Here is a 16,350-nt window from a genome sequence, read left to right as displayed (position 1 = left end):
ACCTTTGTGGTCCTTTATATAGGAATCCTTTAAAAAGTTAGTTTTGATTTATTTTGTAAGATTCTCTTTAACATATGTTTTATTATTCTCTTCACCACCCTGGTTCGATTATCTTCCTACAACGAATTTTTATAAACTAACCTTTCGTGAATTATTTTACGGTATGTTTGGAGAATTTTTTTCTCGTACTACCTTTGTGGTCCTTTATATAGGAACCCTTTAAGAAGTTAGTTTTGAGTCATTTTGCAAGATTCTCTTCAACATGTATGCTTCATCAACTTTTTTTTTTTTATAAAAGTATTTCTAAGTGGAGATATATTAATTAATTAAGTATAGAAAGATAAAATGAATGGAATTTCAATAGTTTTAAAAGTAATTTTAGAAAAATTATACAACTACATTAATTAAATATATCTTAATTTTTTTGAGTGGTCAAAAAGGATTTTAAACCTAAAAATAGAGTTTTTAATGTTTATTAAAAGGAATTCATATTTTTTTCTCCTCATTGTTTGCCGACATTGAGGTAAATTTTAAACAAATAGATTACTCACCAAACACTTTTAAAATTATATTAGTAACATATCAATCCATATATAATGATATATTTGATAGATAATCATGTCCTTTAAATACATGATCAAAGGTTTAATCTTCATATTCATGTGTATGAAATAACATGAGTTAAGATGTTATCTTCTTAAATAAATCTTAATACATTCCAAGATTATTTTTTAACTCTTGAGACTACCCTAGATTCTCCCGAAAAACATAACTCAACATAACTGATAAGTCACTTTCTAGATCAATTGTAGCAAAAATTAATGTAGAAAATATACTTTTTTTTAAGTTGTGGCTAGAACCAATCTAAAAGTTTTACTTTTTTACATTTTATTTATAATCAATCTAGAAAATAAACTTTCTATATCCATTCTCATTATATGTAAAAAATAATTTATACATTAATTATAGTGATAATCATAATATATATATGTATATATATATATATATATATATATATATATATATATATATATATATATATATATATATATTAATTAAAAAAATTATACTAGAATAGACTGTTTCCCTTATATATAACAGATAGCATAATTACACTTTTACGACAAATTTCACAACTAATTCAAACACAATAAACACATCACGAAACTACACTTTGAATGACCAATTCACATAATTCAATAATTAATCATTGTTGAAGGCAATTGTCTTAAACTTCAAATAAGCAAGTTAATGCATATCAGAGAAGATTTCTTTAAGCGGAAAGCCCTTATGAAAAGAGAGAGAGAGTGGCGAGATAAACTTTTATGGAATGTATTTGTTACTAATCTGAAAACAAAACTAAATGTTATACTTGTAAAAGTAAATAGCAAAATGTTGTAGCATCTTAAAAGAATATTAACTTCTGTGGATGAGAATTGAAACAATGTATAAGTGCATTATATGTATAAACTTAATATTCAATAGAAAATGAAATCTCTAACCAAATAATTTATTAACAATGGACCTACCCTAAACATACATTCCTTTATTCATTAAGAGCTCGGAAATCTATTTACAACATTTGGTCACATTCTTCGCATTTATTGAGCTATCTTTATAAAACTTTAACATATATATAACATTAAATTTTCCTTTTGAGGATTTTTTAAATAATTCTAGGAGTGTGAAGTTCAAGTCGTGACAATGGTCTATTTTTAAGGCATTTTAGTCTTTCATCATACCTCTCTTTGTCTTGCTTTTTGAAAAATTGTTTTTTGAATTTCAAATTTTAAAATCTCTCATATGTTCCTTTTTTCCCACATGTTTCTTCTTTCAAAGGAAAAAAAAAAAACCAGACTACCTCACACCTCTCTCTGGTCAATCTCACTCTCCCCCCCCCCCCCCATTTTTCCGGGGGGTCCCCCCCCCCCCCCCCCCATTCTCGGTTGGCGACCTCTTGGTGAGATTTTTTTCTTTTCTCCCCCCCCCCCCCCCCCCCAAATATTCTTTCTCTCAAACTCATTTTGATTTTTTGGAGGATCCTTTGAGCCCATTAATGAGTTTTAGAGACTTCCATGTGCTTATGATTTCTTTAATGGGGATGGTGATTCTTCATTTTAGGGTTTCTATTTGAGGGTTTTAAGAATTAGTTTTCTTAATTTGTGTTCTTCTTCTTCTCCCTCCTACCCAATTTCTTCTCCTCTACTTTGAGCATTGTTGGATCTTCTTCTCCGTGTTTAGCCACCATGACAAGAATTTTTTTTTAATGGGGATGGTGAGTTGGTCTTTCTTTCATCATGTTTTTCTCTCTCTCAAATTTCTCTTTTTTTTTTTCTAACTTTGATGGTTAATTGTTATTTTTGCCAAATTTTTTCCAAGATTAAGTTAGATATCAAGACAAAAATTTCAAAATCCAATTTGTCTTACAATGATGGTATTTTATGATTATTGGTGACCGTTGAGTTTAAGAATATTAATAATATATTTTCTCTCTTCATATAAAATTTGTCCATGGTAGAAAAAGAAGAAATAATATATTAACACAGAAAAGAACAAGAAACGTTTATTATTATTATTTGGTAAAAGACAACAATTTTAAATGTCACGACATCTTTCATTTCTTGGTAAATGAGAAACCATGGTTGGTCAACCTTGGAGTTAAACCTCAGAATTCACGGATTGAATTTTTTGTTCTTCTTTTCTTTGGCGGCACAAAAAATTAAAGCTCAGGCCATCTCTATGAACGTATCTTTTGGGGTATAAATAAAAACATTTTACATTTAGGAAGTAATGCTGGAAAAGTTATTTGGATTGTGGGTAATGTTAGACTAAATTTTTTAACCTGTGATGTTACAAACTACAAAACAAAACACAGGTCATTAACAAAATACGGAAAAACAAAAATCAAAATGTACCTTCAGCCATTGCCATAAAAGAACTGTCTTGTTTTGGTTCTCTCTCTCAGTAGATGGTGTATTAGACAAAATATGAGCTCAGGGATCAAATACATGTGCTATATATAAGCATTCTATCATCAATAATGCATTTAGTAGTCATTATCACTCATTAGTAGTCATTACCACCCATTAGTAGCCATTCAATATTTGGCTTCTCAATTCCAAAACTGATGGAGCATTTTATTTTCCAGAACGTACTGACCAAATTATTACATTCTCCCACTTGGTCCAAATGTTTTGACTCATTGATTTAAATAAGTCAATGCTTAATCTTATTAAGAAATGAATATAAGAATCATAGTGATAGTTCCTCTTATAACGAGTAATATGATCCATGTATTACAGTATGCTCAATTTCCCAAGTAGTATACTCAAAGTGGTAATAAAACTTAATGAATAAACCCAATGTTTATTCTTGGTCCAAAATAAAATTTTTCTCAAATAAATCAATGTGCACCTGAATATGAGAAAATATCACAATATAAAAGTTTCAACTCTAACTTGTATGTATACAATCATGAAGTGGAACCAAGTTCCATTCTTTGTACATGATGCTTGAATTTAAACGGTGGCATGCCCTTAGTCAAAGGATCAGCGATCATCAACTCAGTGCTTATATGCTCAATGATCACTTTCTTGTCTTTTACTCTTTCTATGATGGCTAAGTACTTAATGTTAATGTGCTTATTTTGACTTCCACTTTTGTTATTCTTAGTCATAAAGACAACAACTGAGTTATCGCAGAAAATTCTCAAAGGCCTTGAAATAGTATCAACTATCTTCAACCCAAAAATAAAACTCTTAAGCCATACACCATGTGATGTGGCCTCAAAACAAGAGATAAACTCAGCTTCCATGGTAGAAGTAGCAGACAAAGTCTGCGTAAAACTCTTATATGAAATAGCTCCACCAGCCATCATGAAAATGTACCCAGATGTTGATTTGCGAGAATCAATACAACCAGCAAAGTCTGAGTCTGAATAACCAATCACATCTAGATTGTTTGTCTGTCTATACATAAGCATGTAATCTTTGGTACCCTGAAGGTACCTCATCACTTTCTTTGCAGCTCTCCAGTGGTCAATACCTGGATTACTTTGATATCTTCCTAACATTCCAACTGCAAAACAATGTCAGGCCTTGTGTACACTTGAGCATACATAAGGCTTCCAACAACTGAAGCATAAGGAATGTTTTTCATCTGTTCCCTCTCAAAGTCATTCTTTGGGCATTGGTTCAAATTAAACTCATCACCCTTCACAATGGGAGCAACACCTAGTGAACAATCTTTCATCCGAAATCTCTCTAAAATTTTGTTAATATAGGTTTCCTGTGATAGACCTAAAATACCCCGAGGTCTATCTCTATGAATCTTAATGCTGATGACATAAGATGCATCACACATATCCTTCATGTCAAAATTCTTAGAGAGAAATTATTTCACCTCATGTAGCAAACCCCAATCATTGGCTGCAAGTAAAATTCATCTACATATAAAACAAGAAAACATATTTTACTCCCACTGACCTTGTGATATATGCATTGATCCATAGGGTTTTCATCAAAACCAAATGAAGAAATTATCCCATGAAACTTAAGGTACCACTGATGGGAGGCTTGTTTTAAACCATATATAGATTTATTAAGCTTGCAAACCAAATGCTCACCATTACTAAAGGAGAAGCCTTCAGGTTGTTTCATATAAACCTCTTCCTCTAAATCACCATTAAGAAAGGTTGTTTTCACATCCATTTGTTGCAACTCAAGGTCAAAATGAGCAACTAATGCTAAGATAATACAAAGAGAATCTTTCTTAAATATAGGAGAAAAAGTCTCTGTGTAGTCGATTCCTTTTTTTTTTAGTAAATCCCTTAGCAACGAGTCTTTCCTTGTATCTCTCAATGTTGCCTAATGAATCCCTTTTAGTCTTAAATGTAACATCCCATTTTTCGTGAATTAAATTAAAAAGGTTTTAGAGTTTTAGAAAAAAAAATGATGAGGCTTTTGTAATTAAATAAATAAGAAGAAATAACATTATTAAAATAATGGTTTGAAGGAAAATAAAAATGATATTTGATTTATTCATTTGATAGAAAATAAAATAGAGTATTTGTTTATAAAATAATAAAAAATAGAGTAAATAATAGACTAAGAGTACCTAGCTATAAATAGAGACATGCCAGGTCATTTTTTAGACTAACTGCGGTTTCTCTTCCTCTCAGTTTCATTTTCCCTTCTCCTCCTCCCAAAATCCTCTCTTTTTCCCGCATACACTCAAACCTATCTTAGTAAAATGACGATCTCAGACTCGTTAACCATTGGATTGTCGTGAAATTTGAGCACCAGGTTCAGAACTCATTTACCAACATTCCCACTTGTTGGAATTTGCGAAACAATGTCAGAGATGAGAGAAACTCTCTTCGTATTGTAGCTTTCTTTTTTCCTGTAGAGACCCAAAACCTATCCCAATAAAACTACGATTCTTGACTCGTTAACCGTTGGATTGTTGTGAAATTTGGACACCAGATTTGAAATTCATTTCCGCATATCTTCACTATTGGGATTTACAAAATGATGTCTAGAGAGGGAGAAACACTCATTGCACGTAGACAGTGGAATGAAGGCCTCAATCTCTTCTCCTTCTCTCTAACGTTTGGAATCCTTATTAGAGCAACCAGAGAAAAAGCTTGAGGAATCTCAAAAAATTGTTAAAGATGTCTTGGTAAAACTATGACCTTGGATTCGTTAACCGCTGAATCATTGTGAAATTTTGACACCATGTTTGCAATTCATTTCCACATATCTTCACCATTGGGATTTGCAAAATGATGTCTGGAGAGGGATAAACACTCATTGCATGCAGACAGTGGAATAAAGGCTTTAGTCTCTTCTCCTTCTCTCTAACGTTTGGAATCCTTATCAGAGAAGCTAGAGAAAAAACTTGAGGAATCTTAGAAAACTGTTAGAGATGCCGCTATCGCTGTCAGAATACACACATGAGTTTGCTTAGAGGTAAGGGATGAGTTATTCACAATTGGAGAGTAGTGAGAACATGTGTAGGAATCCTTAGAGTATCAATTGAAATGGGTTTTTGGGTTGTTTTGCAAATTTTGATTCTATCTTTACAATTATAACTATGAATTATATATGTTTGATGAACCTATTGATGTTCCAATGAGAAATTGCTGTGAAATTGATGTGTTCTTGTGTCGAGAATTTCTTTTGATGTAATCTTAAATTAATTGTTATAGAAACTCTTTTTGATTGAAAATAATGTAGTTTGATTTACTATATATATATATATATATATATATATAATGTTTTGTGTCATGCAATTATTATTACTGTGTGATGTGTATATGAGTTATGAGACGTGATAAATTATTATAATGAGATTATAATATTGTTGTTGAGATCAAGTATAAGTGTAAAGTTAGATATGTGTTAATTTGTGAAATACATATGAACATGTGATGGTGGATTGTGATATTATGAGATGTGAAATTGTGGTCATGAGATTTGGTTGTGAATAAGTGTGTGTTCAACACTTGGATGTTATAGTACTTGTGTTGTGAGTTGTGAATTATACAATAATCTGATCAGTGTTTACCTTGAGAAAAGTGTTTATGTGAGTGTTAAAGGAAAAGTATAGGTTTCCTAGTTAGGAACCAGTGTTAAATTGTAGCGCAATGTGTTAAACGTGTTTGAAACACGAGTGTGAGGTTATGGGTATTGTATAATTCATTAGCAGTGTCTACGTGCAGAAATTATTTTAGGGGTTGGACCTGAATCAGGAAGGTGAGGCCCTAACGGATTCTTCGGAGTCTAGGCCTTGTGGGTAAAAACACTCCATTTGAGTGCTCCTGTAAGCCTATGTTGATCCCATATGGTTGGAGCATTCTCGCAAAATGGAGTTACCCTGACTGGTCACCTTATGATTTTACTTAGTGAGAGTGACCTGACATACCCATTGTGTGGTGTGACTTGTTATATACTCCTAAGCGCCCCCCGGGGTGGTTTTTCACTGACATGGTACCACATTGCATATAAGCTTGAGTCTTAGTGTATTTGCTACATAGTGCTTGTGTATTTATTGATATTGATTGATTTAGTGATATTATGTTTTGATCTTTGAATACGTGAATGATGTGAAAATGAATGAGACGTGTTGTGTTGTGATGTTATGCGACAAAGTGGTGGAATTAAGTGAGTTATGTTTAAGTAAGTTGTATCTCATTTACATGACATGTATATCTAGTTGTCTCATTTCTCTCTTTTAGTTAGGAATGTGATAACTCACTCCCCGTGTGCTATTTATGTTTGGATCTTGTGATGATCTCGAACTTTGTGTTCGTTGGAGCAGATGGTTAGGTGAATGGCTATGGAGAACCTCATGCTAGAAGACGCAAGAACACAATGATCTGATAGGATGTGACATTGGGATATAGGTTTGTATATTAATTGCATGAAGTCTTGGACGGTCTTGTTTGAGCCGAGATGATTTTATTATTTATTGGACAGGTTTTATTATGATGAGAAAAAAATGAATGTGAGTCTTTTACCCTTTTGAAAGGATTTTATTTAAATATGTTTTAAGAACTTTTAATTAATTATAATTTCTTTTCCTTTTATTAGTAGTACATATATGTATGGGGTAGAGGATGTCACATTAAAGACCCATTTACAGCCAATGACCTTTGCCCCATTAGGCAACTCTACAAGGTTCCAAATTTCGTTACTCTACATGGAATTCTTCTCATCCTTCATGGCATCATACCATAAAATTGACTCTTTACAACTCATGGCTTGATCACTAGGAATATCTGATTTTCTTACTCTAGTAAACCTCCTTAATGCTGCATCAACATTTTCTTGGGGATCATGTTGTTTAGCTAATTGTTCATCATTTTCAGGAATTTAATGATCAACTTGATCTACTGGATTATCAACAACAAGTTGTGGAATGTCAATCATGTGTTGCTCATCATCCCTTTGAACTTGAGGGGTATGAATTACAACCAATCTTTCACTTGATATGGAAGGTTGAGACTCTATATAATCAATTTCAGAACCTAAGTCCCTCAATTGATCACTCCTACTGATCTTGTCATTTTTAAGAAACTTGACATTTCTTGATTCCACAATCCTAGTAATATGATATGGACAGTAAAACCTATAACCTTTAGACCTTTCGGCATATCCAATGAAATACCCCCTAATAGTCCTCGGGTCAAGTTTCTTCTCTTGTGGGTTATATATTCTCACCTCAGACAGACAACTCTAAACGCGCATATGTTTCAAACTTAGTTTCCAACCTTTAAACAACTCAAAAGGTGTCTTTGGGACAGCCATGGTTGGAACATGGTTTAATATATACACTTTCGTCTTTAGTGCTTCAGCCCACAAAGATTTAAGAAGATTGGAGTTGCTAAGCATACTCCGTACCATGTCCAATAATGTTCAGTTCCTTCTTTCTGCCACACTATTCTGATTTGGAGAACCACACATAGTGTACTGGGCAACAATCTCATGTTCTTGAGAAACTTTGGAGAAGGACCAGAGGTGTTTGTCCATTCTTAGTATATCTGCCATAATATTCTCCACCTCTATCTGATCTCACTATTTTTATTTGCTTGCCACATTGGTTCTTAACTTCAGTCTTAAAGACTTTGAAGGCATCCAATGCTTCATTTTTGTTATAAAGAAAATAAACATTCATATATCATGAATAATCATCTATAAAGATGATAAAATATTTCTGACAACGTGCATCCATATCTGGATAACAAATATTAGTATTAATTATTTCTAATATGCTTAAACTCCTATTAGCACCTTTCTTAGACATGCTGGTCTGCTTACCCTTAATGCAGTCCACACAAGTCTTAAAGTCAGCAAAATCTAGAGTATTGAGTACCCCATCTTTTACTAACCTTTTAATCCTCTCAATGGAGATATGTGCTAATCTCTGGTGCCATTACATAGAGGAATTCTCATTAATATCACACCTTTTAATACCAGTTTGAACATGCATTGAACTATAAGTGGCATAATTTTGTAAACCAAGAAGATAAAGATCATCAGACAAGATATCATTCCCAACACATTCAGAATTCTAAAATAACTCAAACAATGTGTCTTTAAAATTAAAGGAATATCCAAATGGTATGAGTCTGGAAACATAAATAAAGTTTTGAGAAAAAATTGGTACATAAAAGGTCCTTTCTAATTTCAAAATAAATCACTACTTAAAGTTAAAATGCAAGTTTCAATAGCCTCCATAGGTGAGCCTAGCTTATTGCCTGATAAAATTCTTTGCTTACTTCTCACTGGTTTCCTTAGGTTTTTCATACCCTATAAAGAATTTGCAATATGGATAGTAGATCCAGAATCAATCCACCAAGTGTTAATATTAACACTAGCCATATTATATTCATAACATACTAATGAGATTGATTTACCTTTCTCTCAAGCCATTTCTAGAATCTAGGGCAATTGTTCTTCATGTGTCCCTTCTTCTTACAAAAAAAACACTTTGTCACCTTCTTAATATAATCTTGAGGTGGTATTTTACCATTCCCCTTCTTATTAGCTTGAGACTTAGATGTTTTGTTCTTCCCACAAGCAGTTATCAACAATGCACTCTCACTCATCCCCATTACAAGCCTTTCTTCTTCCTAAACACACATGGTCATTAATTCATTGATAGACCATTTATCCTTATGTGTGTTGTATGAAATCTTAAACGACTCATATTCTTGTGGAAGGGTGTTCAAAATGAAGTGCACCAGGAAGGACTCAAACATATCAACCTCCAGTTTCTTAAGTCGAGCTGAAATATCTCGCATTTGCATTATGTACTCATGCACACCTTTCACATTGGTGAGTCGAAGAGAGGGGAACTTCATGATCAGGGTGCTTGCTAAAGCCTTATATGAAGTTATGAACTTATCATCAATGACCTTAAGCAAGTCTTGGACCTTTTCATGCCGGTTGACAAAACCACGTATCTCGGCCGACATTTGGGTCTTAATGAACATCACGTTGAGCCGGTTGGATCGCTCCCACCGCCCATATAGCGCAACATCAACTGGGCTATTTTCATCAGTGAATACAGGTGGTTCATCTTTCTTTATAGCATAGTCTATGTCCATCCACCCCAATTGCAGAAGAATTTTCTCCTTGCATATCTTGTAGTTATCTCATTTGAGTTCGGGAACATCACATTGAATATCAGAAAAACTAACAGTTTGAGAAGTTGCAAAATCCAAAGGCTTATGTCAAAATTTGAGGCATATTAATCTTAATTGTATATTTTACCAATGTAAACATACCATAAAATTGAATCTTGTGACAAAAAAATTGCCCGTGGGCTAAATTTTTAATTCAATAAGAAATAATTAAACTTTATGATAGAATAATCAAATTAAATACTCAAATTCATGCTTTACAGGTACTATGTGAAAATAATTTAATTTTCTATCACAAATATTTATTTTATGATAAAATTGACAAATTATACATACCTCATGATCCCTGTGGGTAAATCATAAAAATAATATGTTATTTTATCCCAATTAATTATACAAATATAGTAAAAATTCCCGTGGGATAAAATTGATTATATAAAGTACAATTAATCATAATATTAAGCCTAATTCCTTATATGATCTTTAAGCAACTTAATATATAATTTTAATCAAATTATAGATGTTGTGGCTAATTCATAATTAATCAAAATTATAAAGATCACTTAGACATAAAACTTAATCATATGAGAATAAATCATATTATGCATTTCAAGATCAAGATATAATACAATGATGATTAAAATTCTCATATATAATTTCATAATTGAAACATAATATTATGCATTTGGTTTCATATGTATATGCACAAAATCAATTTTTTTCTCCAAAATATATTCATGCATAAAATAAATCAAAACTCCATAACTTGTAAAGATAAATAGAATAAGGATATAACATATGAAAAACAAATATATATAAAAAAAAAACATGTAACAATCTGGTGGCTTGCGTGTATTCTAGTATCTTGTAAGTCATGGGTTCGAAACTCAGCTAGCGCAAAAAGAAGAGGTGATATCTTAGGCTTAAATATGTTTTTGATCCCTAATAATTATCCAATTTTGTATTTACTCCCTAATAAAATTTTGTTTTATGATGAGTCTCCAATAAAAAAAACAATTTTGTTTTTAGTCCTTAACACTTATTTTTAACCCCTAATAAATTAGCAAATTTTGTGTTTTCTCCATGATAAATATTTTTCATTTGTTATTAATACATACTAAAACAATTTGTTAATTTATTAGGAAAAAAACACAAAAATTGGGCATTTATTAGGGATAAAAACATATTTAAGCCTAAGATATATTAAGCATAGTAGTTAATATTGGATAGCGGAGTGACCACCTTTGAAAAACGCTATAGCGGGATACAACTAGTTTCACTTATCTTTACTTAGCTTTAACCCTTCAAAATATATTTCTCCATCACTAGATGTTTGATTGCAGAGGCCAATTCAATTTGATGAATACTTTATTTTTTATTTCTCTTTCTTTGACCAAATTTGTTGTTGATTTTTTTTATTAATGCTAAATTGAAATTGGTACTCCATAAAGTTTTTCTTATCCTGAAATTGTGTTTCTATTAACTTCTCAAAGAATAAATGCTAAGCTTAAAGTATAATACAATAGTGCCCATGGACTATTATTTTTGAAGTTTTATTCAATGTTGATACTGGCCATGGTTGCTTTTGCCAAATTGAAATTGGTACTCTTTAAGGTTTTTGTTTTTCTGATTTGGTATATATTGCCTATGGTTGCTACTGTCAAATTGAAATTGGTGACTTGATGTTTCTTAGACGACTTGAAATTGTTATCCAAGACTTTTTTTTTATTTCTATAAGTTGTATTTAGGTGAGTTGAAACTTTTATTGATTAAAAAATAAAGTATAGGTTAAAGCATAATGCAATAGAAAATGTTTACTTCTCAAAGCATATATTTAGGTGGAGTATAGTTTTGTGTTTCTATTAACTAGCTTAACTAGATTAAAGCATAAACCAATAGTGTAATAGAAAATGAATTTTATGAATTGAGATTGTTATTGGCTATGATCTATTTTTATCAATTTTTCTTTCATGAATTGAGATTGACAATGATTCTTGCAATGTTGGATGATTAACAACTAGTTTGAAATTAAAAAAGATTATAAAATTGTGTCGAAAGCTTACATATAAAGTTATTAATCTTATAATAATGTTGATTTGAGTCTTTTAATTATGACAATAGTCTTTATCTGCTATGACATATCATGACCTGGATATGACTACCATTCAGACTCAAGCTAAAAGATTACCATCTGACATGCACTATGAAAATACTTTGTCTCAGGATCTTGCATCTAGCCAGCTATCTTCTACACAGATGAGCAAACAAATAAAAATTGAATGAATTATCTCTTTTCAGAGGAATTTCAATCAATTGTGTTTTTTTGGTGTAAATAGAATTTTAGTGTTACTATAATGCTTTTTGTAACTGGTCAATTTAGTGACCAAAAAAATGAACTTGAAAACTTTGTTCTTATTTCAACCCTTAGACAATGTATATTATATACATGTGTGTGCTAAGAACTTGAAAGTGATTCGGTGTTTTGTAAATGTATGGATGATCTAGAATAAAAAAATGTTTCTTTGATCAATGTTAAACTTATTTAGTGTGAAGTTCCTCAATGGATCCAAATTGAAGATCTTATTCAACTGAGTTTCATTCCATATATATTACATGGCCTATGTTAATATTGCATCAGCCATATGGAAGATTAATAACTTTGTATCTATCATAGTTACAAGGAACTGATAATAAATTGCTTTGCGAGTGATATTTCCTTTATATATATAGTGATAGGAGATTAAAAGTACTAACAAATGGATAAATTGTGAACACTTTTTATATATCATGTGAAGTTTTCTTTTTCTCTTATGCCTCATACCACTTTACACTAGCTATTACCTAAACTTTATAATACAAAATAGTTGTTTGGTTGCATACCCTAAACTTCTTTTTCTCTTATATTTTGTGGTTTTTTTTTTATCATTATATGTATAGTACAAAAAAATCAATGGCAAACAAATTTTTGTAATATATTAAAATATGATAGATTGTGTTTATTAGAGAAACAAAATTATTGACATACCACTTTTGTTAATAATCTATCTAATAAAAGAAAGTAAATATATATATATATATATATATATATATATATATTAATGAACGTAATTTAAACATGTCTAATAAATAAATGTAATAATTACCTAAAAACAGGTAGCATAAACTAATTATAGATATATATGTCATCATAGATTCATAGAAAAAATTTACTTTTTGTATTATAATAATAATTGATTTATTATATATGGTCAAATCAAAGTTTAATAAGTAGATTACTCTCATAGATGTCAAGTCAAGTAAGCTAAGCTTCAAAACGTGTGCAATGCAGATTGAGCTATGAAAATTTAAAAACAATTGATGGGGATTTTCTAAAGCCATAAACACCAAAATTAAAAGTTATGAAACTATTGCCTTTTGCTTTATTGTTCTCCTCTTCATCTATAATTGAAAAAAAAACATACAAATTGGTTATTCTTGAGTTTTCTAATTCTGAATTTCATTTTTTTAATAATAAAAATATCAATTTCTATTCTAACTATTTATTCTTTTTTAGTGTTGTTAATGTAGCACCATCATTACATTGGTGGAAATGTCTCAAAGGAAAATCAACTCTTCCTCTACATACACGCGCACACACACGCACACACAATATTTCAGGTATGATAGACATTAAAGTATATAAATTCACTTCATGGTTCTTAGAATAATAAATAAATTAGATATCAATTTTCATTTTATAGTTCTTAAAATTCTAAATAAACCCTAAAGTAGTGTAAAACATATTGTGATTGAGTGCTATATATAATGAAAGTTTTTCATGATTTATTTAGTATGTGTATGGATAGCAAAAGTTGACTATAACACTTTTTGGAAAGACATTTGAAATGTCTCTTTTATACTTCACTATAAGACTTTCCTGAAGAAATCTACCTGCAATTTACTTCCTTAATTAGGTTAGAAAAATTCATAAATTGTTGTTTTTAATAAGTTTCCATGGTATATAAATATATGTTTCCAATAACTAAGATGAATTGGATTGTTTCACATTGAACTTGATTTAAAAAATTATGTATCTTATGGATTCATTTGTTATTTGTTTGGTTGCAGGATCAAGGATAATGACCCAAATTCAAGAAAGGATCTAACAACAAATGCAATATTGAAAAGAAAGAACATCATGCAAGAAAAAAGTATCAATAAAAATGTTCCTCGTCAAAGATCAAGAATTAGGATACCCCCGACTAATATAACTTCTACCAATTTCAACATAGCCAATTTGATCAATACCCAACCAAGTTCTAGCCAAATTCTAATACAGACCAAAAGGACTACAATGAATATGCAACAAGTTATGATTAATTTAATGAATAGATTTAACGAATGCAATCCACATGGAAATGTAAGCTTGTCTTGCAATAACCTCAATTTGAATGCATGCCTATCCTCTCAAAACAATACAGGCATTAGCGATCCTAAATATTTTGAGGCAGCTGAAGGTACTCAAGACCAATATTGAAATAGCATTACCTCTTTTAATCTAATATATATCATATCTTCAAATTGACTACATCTAACTTGAATTTTATTCAAATAGATACTAGTTCAGATAACAATTCAAATTTTGAGGAGGAAGACCTCGATACTAATGATATTGAAGGTAATGTTTGGTTCCTTCCAGAAATATTTGAAAATTATATTGTATACTATTTGAAAATTTTAATTAACTCCTGCTAGGATATTTTGATTTGGCTAGGATATTTTGACATTGGTGATCTTCTGATTCAATGCCAACATCGTAAAACAAATATGTGGTACTAAGAGAAAATGCATAAACATAGACACACTCAGAGCCCCAAGTATTATCTTTGTTGTGGTGATGGAAAAGTTCAATTACCCCTTTTACAAAAACCACCTTCACTGCTTGAACATCTTTTATGCGATGACAAATCCACTGATAGCAAAAATTATTAGCAACATATTAGGGTGTTACATGATGTTTGCATTCACAACACTAGGAACAATGCTTGACAGGTCGATTAACGATGGATGAGGTCCACCTACTAATAAGATACAAGGTCAACCATTCACAAAATTGGAATTTTGTTGCCTATGCCTGATCATTTATCAAAATTTGCGCAATTTTACATCTTTTACATTGAAAATGAAATACAAAACCAGATTGAAACAATCAAGTGAATGCAATTCATTGTTATCTTCAATATAAATATAATCTCAATTGGTTTAGATTTTTTCCATTTCTATAACTATTTATGGCTTATTCAATTGTAATAACCAAAGACAAATTGATTTTGAAATTGTATCCAAGTTGAAAAGCATGCTAGATGAGCATAACACATGTGAAATGTTTTCGGATGGCTAGAGATAGATTTAAAGATGGATTTGTGCATGATCTTAAATTGAATTTGATCTTGGATAAAGTTAAGGATGGTAGAATATATAACATGCCTCAAGTGTCTGAATTAGTTGCACTCATTGAGAGTGATGTGGACACAACATAAAAAAGAAACATAATCCTATAATCACAAAATGAACAACTCCAAAGGATAGATGAGTTGCATGCAAGTTATTTGGGACTTTAGTACCCATTTTTATTTCCATATGGTGAGGATGGGTATAGTAAGGATGTCCTACATTGAGCTACATATACTTAAAGAAGCCGCAAAAGAGATTGTCTTATTATCAAAGAATGACTTTGTTTTAGGATACAATCAAGACCAGACGAAGCCCAAACCATATTACGCTCAAGAAGACTTTTCAAAAAATTTGTGGTTGATGGTTATACTATGCTAGAGTCAGAAAGACTTTGTTTTATTAGGAACAATCAATCAAAGCTACCAATTGACAAATACTGCAATCTGCATCAATCAACTAACAATGCTTAAAGCCAAGGTTCAAAGAACAGAAAAAAAGTCGTATTACCTTCCACGTTTGTTGGAGGTCGTAGATATATGGAACAATTGTACTTTGACGGGATGGTGATTTGTGGTAATGTTAGTTTTCTTGATTTGTTTGTGACTTTCACATGTAATCCATGTTGGTCAGAAATACAAAGATTGCTTGAGCTGATGCATTTGAAAGTTCTTGGTTGTCCTGCTATAGTTTCAAGGATCTTTAAAATTAAATTTGAACAATTTTTATCTAATGTGACAAAGAGACACATGTTTGGCAAGGTTGTTGCATGT

This window comes from Glycine max, chromosome 19 (genome assembly GCF_000004515.6).
Source record: "Glycine max cultivar Williams 82 chromosome 19, Glycine_max_v4.0, whole genome shotgun sequence".
NCBI lineage: Eukaryota > Viridiplantae > Streptophyta > Magnoliopsida > Fabales > Fabaceae > Glycine > Glycine max.
Note: the sequence above shows the minus strand (reverse complement) of the source record.